Source organism: Mesoplodon densirostris, chromosome 6 (assembly GCF_025265405.1).
Source record: "Mesoplodon densirostris isolate mMesDen1 chromosome 6, mMesDen1 primary haplotype, whole genome shotgun sequence".
NCBI lineage: Eukaryota > Metazoa > Chordata > Mammalia > Artiodactyla > Ziphiidae > Mesoplodon > Mesoplodon densirostris.
In genome coordinates this window covers 71,086,566-71,093,737 of record NC_082666.1, presented here as the reverse complement: position 1 = coordinate 71,093,737, position 7,172 = coordinate 71,086,566, and the positions used below count along the sequence as shown (strand labels likewise).

General features: G+C 40.0%; 1 non-coding gene and 1 pseudogene across 1 annotated transcript; one reads left to right on the top strand and one right to left on the bottom strand.

Moving 5' to 3' along the window:
* Positions 1 to 1,729: 1,729 nt before the first annotated feature.
* Positions 1,730 to 2,856, bottom strand: LOC132492664 (thyroid transcription factor 1-associated protein 26-like; annotated as a pseudogene).
* Positions 2,857 to 5,020: 2,164 nt separating this feature from the next.
* LOC132492852 (U6 spliceosomal RNA) lies at positions 5,021 to 5,127 on the top strand. The gene has a single exon (XR_009532907.1). It is a non-coding gene; the product is annotated as a U6 spliceosomal RNA (small nuclear RNA).
* The last annotated feature ends 2,045 nt before the right edge of the window (positions 5,128 to 7,172 follow it).

The window sequence follows — 7,172 nt, the reverse complement described above, 5'->3', positions numbered from 1 at the left end:
TCTCTTTTATTTTTCATTGTTAAAGGCCAGCGGAGCAGTTCAACTTCTCCCATACCCCTCTCTTCTCCACCCTCATTTCCTGCCCCCACCCCTGCAATTGGGAGATTTACCTGAGGAATTTGACCTTAATGAAACTTGACCTTTGTGACTTTAGTAACTTTTTTCTCAACAAGGAGCCATCTCCCCAGTTATTTATTCTCCATTCAGTAACATGGGGGGTGCTAGGGCAGGAAAAGTACTTAATCATCAGTTTACATCAAACCATAAAACTCTCTTTTATATGAGTGCCTTTCAGAAAGTGAGCCAAACCTGGACCTCCTTCCTTCTAAAAACAGCCACCTCAGTTGCTCTGGCCAGAATATCCATCTACACTTTCCCTTCCCTCACTTTGAGCAAAGGCCTTCTTTGGCAGGTGGAGACCACGTGGGATTCCAAGCCAAGTATGTGACTTCTGGTATGATGGCAAGAGACCAACCTCCAGCCCCTGGGTTGACGACAACTCAAGGAAAGCCAGTTTTCAGGGTGGCCCACATATGGACTCCTCCCTCCTCCATCTAATCCCCTCTGCCTTGACTTTCTCCCCACCTCTGAATCCCCTATCCCCATTTTCAAGAGAGGGGACTAGCCATCATTCCTTTTTGTCACATTCCAGGTAAACTCATATCAAGAGTTTGGTTCCTGACTTTAGGAGGGTTGCTAAGGCTGGTTCTAGGTAAATTGCTGGCTTCTTGTAGTTCTCACCCCTTCCTGAACTCTTCCTCTTTGCCCATGTCCCAAATACCCTGGGTGCATTTCTTTCTCACACTTAGGCTGTGTTCTGTTTTTTCTTCCCTGTAAGGCCTAGCAGAGCGGGAAATACTGGACTTTGTTTTTGGACCTGAAATAGCTAACACTGATTTAGCACCTGCTATGTGGCAAGCACTGTTCTAGGTACTTTATGTGAGCATTTTTTTTAATTTCCAGTTTTATTGAGACATAATTAACATACCACACTGTATAAGTTTAAGGTGTACAGCATCATGATTTGACTTAATACATCATGAAATGATGGCCACAATAAGTTAGTGAATATTTATCATCTCATATAAATACAAAATCAGAGAAATAAAAAAAAAATTTCCCTTTCTTAGAATTTACTCTGTTAACAACTTTCATATGTAACATACAGCACTGCTCATTATGTTTATCATGTTGTACATTACATCCCTGGTACTTATTTACCTTATAACTGAAAGCTTGTACATTTTGACTGCCTTCATCCAGTTCCCCCTCCACCCACCCCTAACTCTGGTAACCATAAAGCTGATCTTTTTTTTCTATGAGTTTGTTTGCTTTTGAAGGTTAATTGATCTACAACACTATGTTAGTTCCTCGTATACAACATAGTAACTCCATTTTTTTTAACATTTTATTTCATCTGAATTTCATATGGTGCAAAAGTATTATATGCTTGAACCTGTCTCTCAAATAGGAGGAGGTTCTTTCAGTTCTCCAGGCCAACCTTCCTTCAGATGCAAATAAATTTTTTATAAAAGAATATTATGTAGAACATACATAGAAAATTTTCTCTTACAAAAACAAATATATTTGGGCATTTTAAATTTAGCATAGCTTAGCAACCCAGTTTCTGCCGATAAATTTAGTTAATTGTTAGGAGGTTTAGTACGTATACAGAGAACTCAGTAAACGGCAGATATTTTAACCCTTGATTAAGGATGACATGTCTGACTTAATTTTGTTCTTGTATTTTTTTAAGAAGCTACTCCATTTGTAAATTCAAGTTTGGTTGGCCTTTTATAGTCCTTTTGCTCAATATTTTGAACACTTTTTCTTATTGTAGAGCCTTTGAGCTTCTTCTCTCTCTTGTTTTCTACTCTCAAATTCTTGTTTCTTAGCAACACACTTAGCTTGTACCTGTTCATATTCTTCCAGTGCTTTTTTAAAAAAATTTTTAATAAATTTATTTATTTTATTTATTTATTTTTGGCTGCATTGGGTCTTCACTGCAGCGTGCAGGCTTTCCCCAGTTGCAGCAAGCGAGGACCACTCTTCGTTGTGGTGTGCGGGCTTCTCATTGCAGTGGCCCCTCTCGTTGCGAAGCACGGGCCCTAGGCGTGCAGGCTTCAGTAGGTGTGGCATGTGGGCTCAGCATTTGTGGCTTACGGGCTCCAGAGCGCAGGCTCAGTAGTTGTGGTGTGTGGGCTTAGCCACTCTGCAGCATGTGGGATCTTAGTTCCCTGACCAGGGATCAAACCCGTGTCCCCTGCATTGGCAGACAGATTCCTAACCACTGCGCCACCAGGGAATTCCCCTTCCTGTGCTTTTTGATTTGATGTTTTCTTTTATTTTTCTTTGGCATAGTAATGGAGTTTACTCTTATGCTACATTATTTCTGGCTGAGGTTGTTCATTGCTACAGTGTTCTTCAGACAATGCCTGGTCAATGTTACATTGCTCTTCTGACAAAGGCTGATCAACTTGTTCTTCTGACAAAGGCCAGTCAACTTGTTCTAACAAAGGCTGGTCAACTATTCTAAGTTGATTCTTGAGTCTTTCCTCTTCATCTAAATAGAGATGTTTCAGATGATCAGGGTACCAATCTGTGAATTGGGACTCCTGTGTGGTTTGAGCCTTCTTTACCCTCCATAGTAATTTCTTGTAATTTTGCTGAATCTTTCCTTTTCAAAATGCAGTGTTCTTGTCCCTCAAGAACACTCCCCATGAAGGCTTGCAGATGGTTAGATTGCCATATCCTCTGTTTCACATTCTTATTCTTGAATCCTACCTATGAAGCTCCTTCACCACGTGTCCCAAAGTTCCCTGTCTGCCACCTTGCTGCCAGCCTCACCAGTGCCATGGCACACCAACCATGTCACCAGAAAACCACAAAGGACTCACTCAATAGTTCTATACATTTCAAAATAATCACCATGATAAGGTCTAGTTACCATCTGTCGCTGCACAAAGATATTACAAAATTATTGACTATATTCCCCATACTGTACATTTTATGTCTGGGACTCATTTATTTTGCAACTGGAAGTTTGTACCTCTTAATCTCCCTCACATATTTATAATGCATCATATCATATCACATTGCATTGTATCGCATTGCTTTTGCAGGAAAATATTTTGGGAGGAAAAACCAGAAATGAACCCTGCCCTGCACTAACAAGGTGATCAGTCCTTGGTTAAGCCACGTAATCTCTCTTCACCTCAACCTTCCCTTATAGAAAATGAAAAGAGCTTTGTAGACTGATTGTGCACACTAGTGAGATCATTATTATGCAATATTTATGACCTAAATTCCAATTTCCCATTACTAAGTATCAGTGCAACTATGCCAAGTTCTAAAAATGTTTTCTTGTTGCTGTTGTTTAGCAATTTAACTATACTCTCCATTGCTGATTTTTTTTTTAAAAATGTGTCCATGGCAAGTTATTTAGAAAATAAAATAGAAGGGAAAAAAAGAGAAAGTAAAAAACCATGTGCAAGTCCTCCACCCAGAAACACCCCTGTTAACACCTTGGTATCTACTCCTCCAGTATTTTTTTTGAGGCATATAGATTTATGAGGCAGGAAAATGTGCTGAGATATAACTTTGAGTTTTATTTGGGCCCTGTTGTGAAAACCCCAGGGCTTTCCTTTGTGCCGAGATGAGTCTGTTTTCCCAAGCCTAGGTGTGGAGGAAAAACTGAGCTGCCCAGAGGGAAGGGTGGAGAGATGTAGACTGAGACAGGAGGGAGCCCAGATGAGGTAGAGGAAGGGAAGCAATGGGGGAGTATATCTCCCTGCTAAAGAGGGGCAGGAGCTCTGGTGGGTGGTGTGTGGACTCTATAGACACTAAGCTCTTAGAGTCTTGCAGAGGACATATGCCCATTCCTCAGCCAATCACAGTAGCTGAGGAAGGGAGGTCAAGTAAGAGCAGGCAATGCTCACTGAAACTACATGCCTGGAGTTATGGGTGGAGAAGCAGTTCCCCACACAGCCCTGTTCTTGGGGCCTACGCAGCCACTCCCATTTGTAGCTACTACAAATTTCATCCCTTCTTCTTTAAGGGATAAAGTAAAAAGAATGCGAAGGAGGAAACGAGAATGCTGCTTTTTCAGAATAAAAACAATTAGGTTGGGGGAGGACATAGAGGCAAGGCATGTGAAGAGGACTAGAACACGTTGGAGAAACATGGCTTAGAAAACCTACCCTGTCTCTTCTGACCCCACTCTTATGAGCCCAAGAGAAACGAGGAGGTCGGAATTGGATTGGTCATCAGGACTGCATGCAAGTTGGCCTTTTCTTGCCATCAGGTTTGAGTCTCACTATTGAAAAGCCTCGTGGTGTAATGGGGCCTCAGAGGCCTGAGTTCAAGTACAACCATGCAACTGAGGAAAGGCTGCTCGATGTCAACTGTTTCTTCATATGTAAAATGGGTCTAACAGTATCTAGACCACAAGTTGCTCCAAGAATGAAATGAAGTACTGTAGCAGCTTGAATAATGTTCCCCCCAAATTCCATGTCCACCTGGAGCCTCCAAATGTGACCTTATTTGGAAGTAGTGTGTTTGCAGATGTAATTAGTTAACATGAGGTCATACTGGAATAGGGTGGGCACTAACCCAATGGCTGGTGTCCTTATAAGAAGAGGAAAGGCATGCAATGATATGCACAACGAATAAGATCATGAAAAGATGAAGGCAGAGATTGGAAAGATCTGCTGCAGCCAAGAAATGCCAAGGCTTGACAGGAGCCCCCAGAAGTTAGGAATAGACAAGGAAGCATTCTTTCCTGGAGCCTTCAGCAGGAGTATGGCCATGTGACACCTTGATCTCAGACTTCTAGTCTCCAGAATTGTGAGAGAACTATAAGTACAGTGTCTGCTGTTTTAAGCCACCCAGTTTGTGGTGATTTGTTATGGCAGCCCCAGAAAACAAATAATGATACCTGTGTAAAGTTCTTGGTACATAGCTAGAACATGCTGGTATTCTTCTTTCCCTCCCCTTCTCCTACTCCTAAATGTGCACATGCGTGCTCACTTTGGCAGCATGTATACTAAAATTGGAACGATACAGAGAAGATCAGCCTGGCCCCTGCACAAGGATGACACGCAGATTCCTGAAGCGTTCCATATTTTTTCAATCAAGTCCAGGAAGCACAGAGAGTCCCATACAGGATAAATCCAAGGAGAAACACGCCAAGACACATATTAATCAAACTATCAAAAATTAAATATAAAGAAAAAATATTAAAAGCAACAAGGGGTAAACAAAAAATAACATACAAGGGAACCCCCATAAGGTTAACAGCTGATCTTTCAGCAGAAACTCTGCAAGCCAGAGGGAGGGGCAGGACATATTTAAAGTGATGAAAGGGAAAAACCTACAACCAAGATTACACTGCCCAGCAAGGATCTCATTCAGATTCGATGGAGAAATTAAAACCTTTACAGACAAGCAAAAGCTAAGAGATTCAGCACCACCAAACCTGCTTTACCACAAATGCTAAAGGAACTTGTCTAGGCAGGAAACACAAGAGAAGGAAGAGACGTAAAATAACAAACCCAAAACAATTAAGAAAATGGGAATAGGAACATACATATCAATAACTACCTTAAATGTAAATGGATTAAATGCTTCCACCAAAAGACATAGACTGGCTGAATGGATACAAAAACAAGACCCATATGTATGCTGTCTACAAGAGACCCACTTCAGACCTAGGTACACATGCAGCCTGAAAGTGGGGGGATGGAAAAAGATATTCCATGCAAGTGGAAATCAAAAGAAAGATGGAGTAGCAATTCTCATATCAGACAAAATAGACTTTAAAATAAAGACTATTACAAGAGATGAAGAAGGACACTACACAGTGATCAACGGATCAATCCAAGAAGAAGATATAACAATTGTAAATATTTATGCACCCAACATAGGAGCAACTCAATACATAAGGCAACTGCTAACAGCCATAAAAAGGAAAATCAACAGTACCACAGTAAGGGACTTTAAGACCCCACTTTCACCAATGGACAGATCAACCAAAATGAAAATAAATAAGGAAACATAAGCTTTAAATGATACATTAAACAACATGGACTTAAGATATTTATAGGACATTCCATCCAAAAACAACAGAATACACTTTCTTCTCAAGTGCTCATGGAACATTCTCTAGGATAGATCATATCTTGAGTCACAAATCAAGCCTTGGTAAATTTAAGAAAATTGAAATCGTATCAAGTACCTTTTCTGACCACAACGCTATGAGACTAGATATCAATTACAGAAAAAACTTGTAAAAAATACAAACACATGGAGGCTAAACAGTACACTACTAAATAACCAAGAAGTCACTGAAGAAGTCAAAGAGGAAATCAGAAACTACCTAGAAACAAATGACAATGAAAACACGATGACCCAAAACCTAGGGGATGCAGCAAAAACAGTTCTAAGAGGGAAGTTTATAGCAATACAATCCTACCTCAAGAAACAAGAAACATCTCAAATAAACAACCTAACATTACACCTAAAGCAATTAGAGAAAGAAGAACAAAAAAAACCCCAAAGTTAGCAGAAGGAAAGAAATCATAAATTTCAGATCAGAAACAAATGAAAAAGAAATGAAGGAAACAATAACAAAGATCAATAAAACTAAAAGCTGGTTCTTTGAGAATAAAAAAAATTGATAAACCATTAGCCAGACTCATCAAGAAAAAAAGGGAGAAGACTCAAATCAACAGAATTAGAAATGAAAAAGGAGAAGTAACAACTGACACTGCAGAAATACAAAGGATCATGAGAGATTACTACAAGCAACCATATGCCAATAAAATGGACAACCTGGAAGAAATAAACAAATTCTTAGAAAAGCACAACCTTCTGAGACTGAATCAGGAAGAAATAGAAAATATAAACAGACCAATCAAAGTGCCGAAATTGAGACTGTGATTAAAAATCTTCCAACAAACAAAAGCCCAGGACCAGATGGCTTCACAGGCGAATTCTATCAAACATTTAGAGAAGAGCTAACACCTATCCTTCTCAAACTCTTCCAAAATATAGCAGAGGGAGGAACACTCCAAACTCATTCTACGAGGCCACCATCACCCTGATACCAAAACCAGACAAAGGTGTCACAAAGAAAGAAAACTACAGGCCAATATCACTGATGAACATAGATG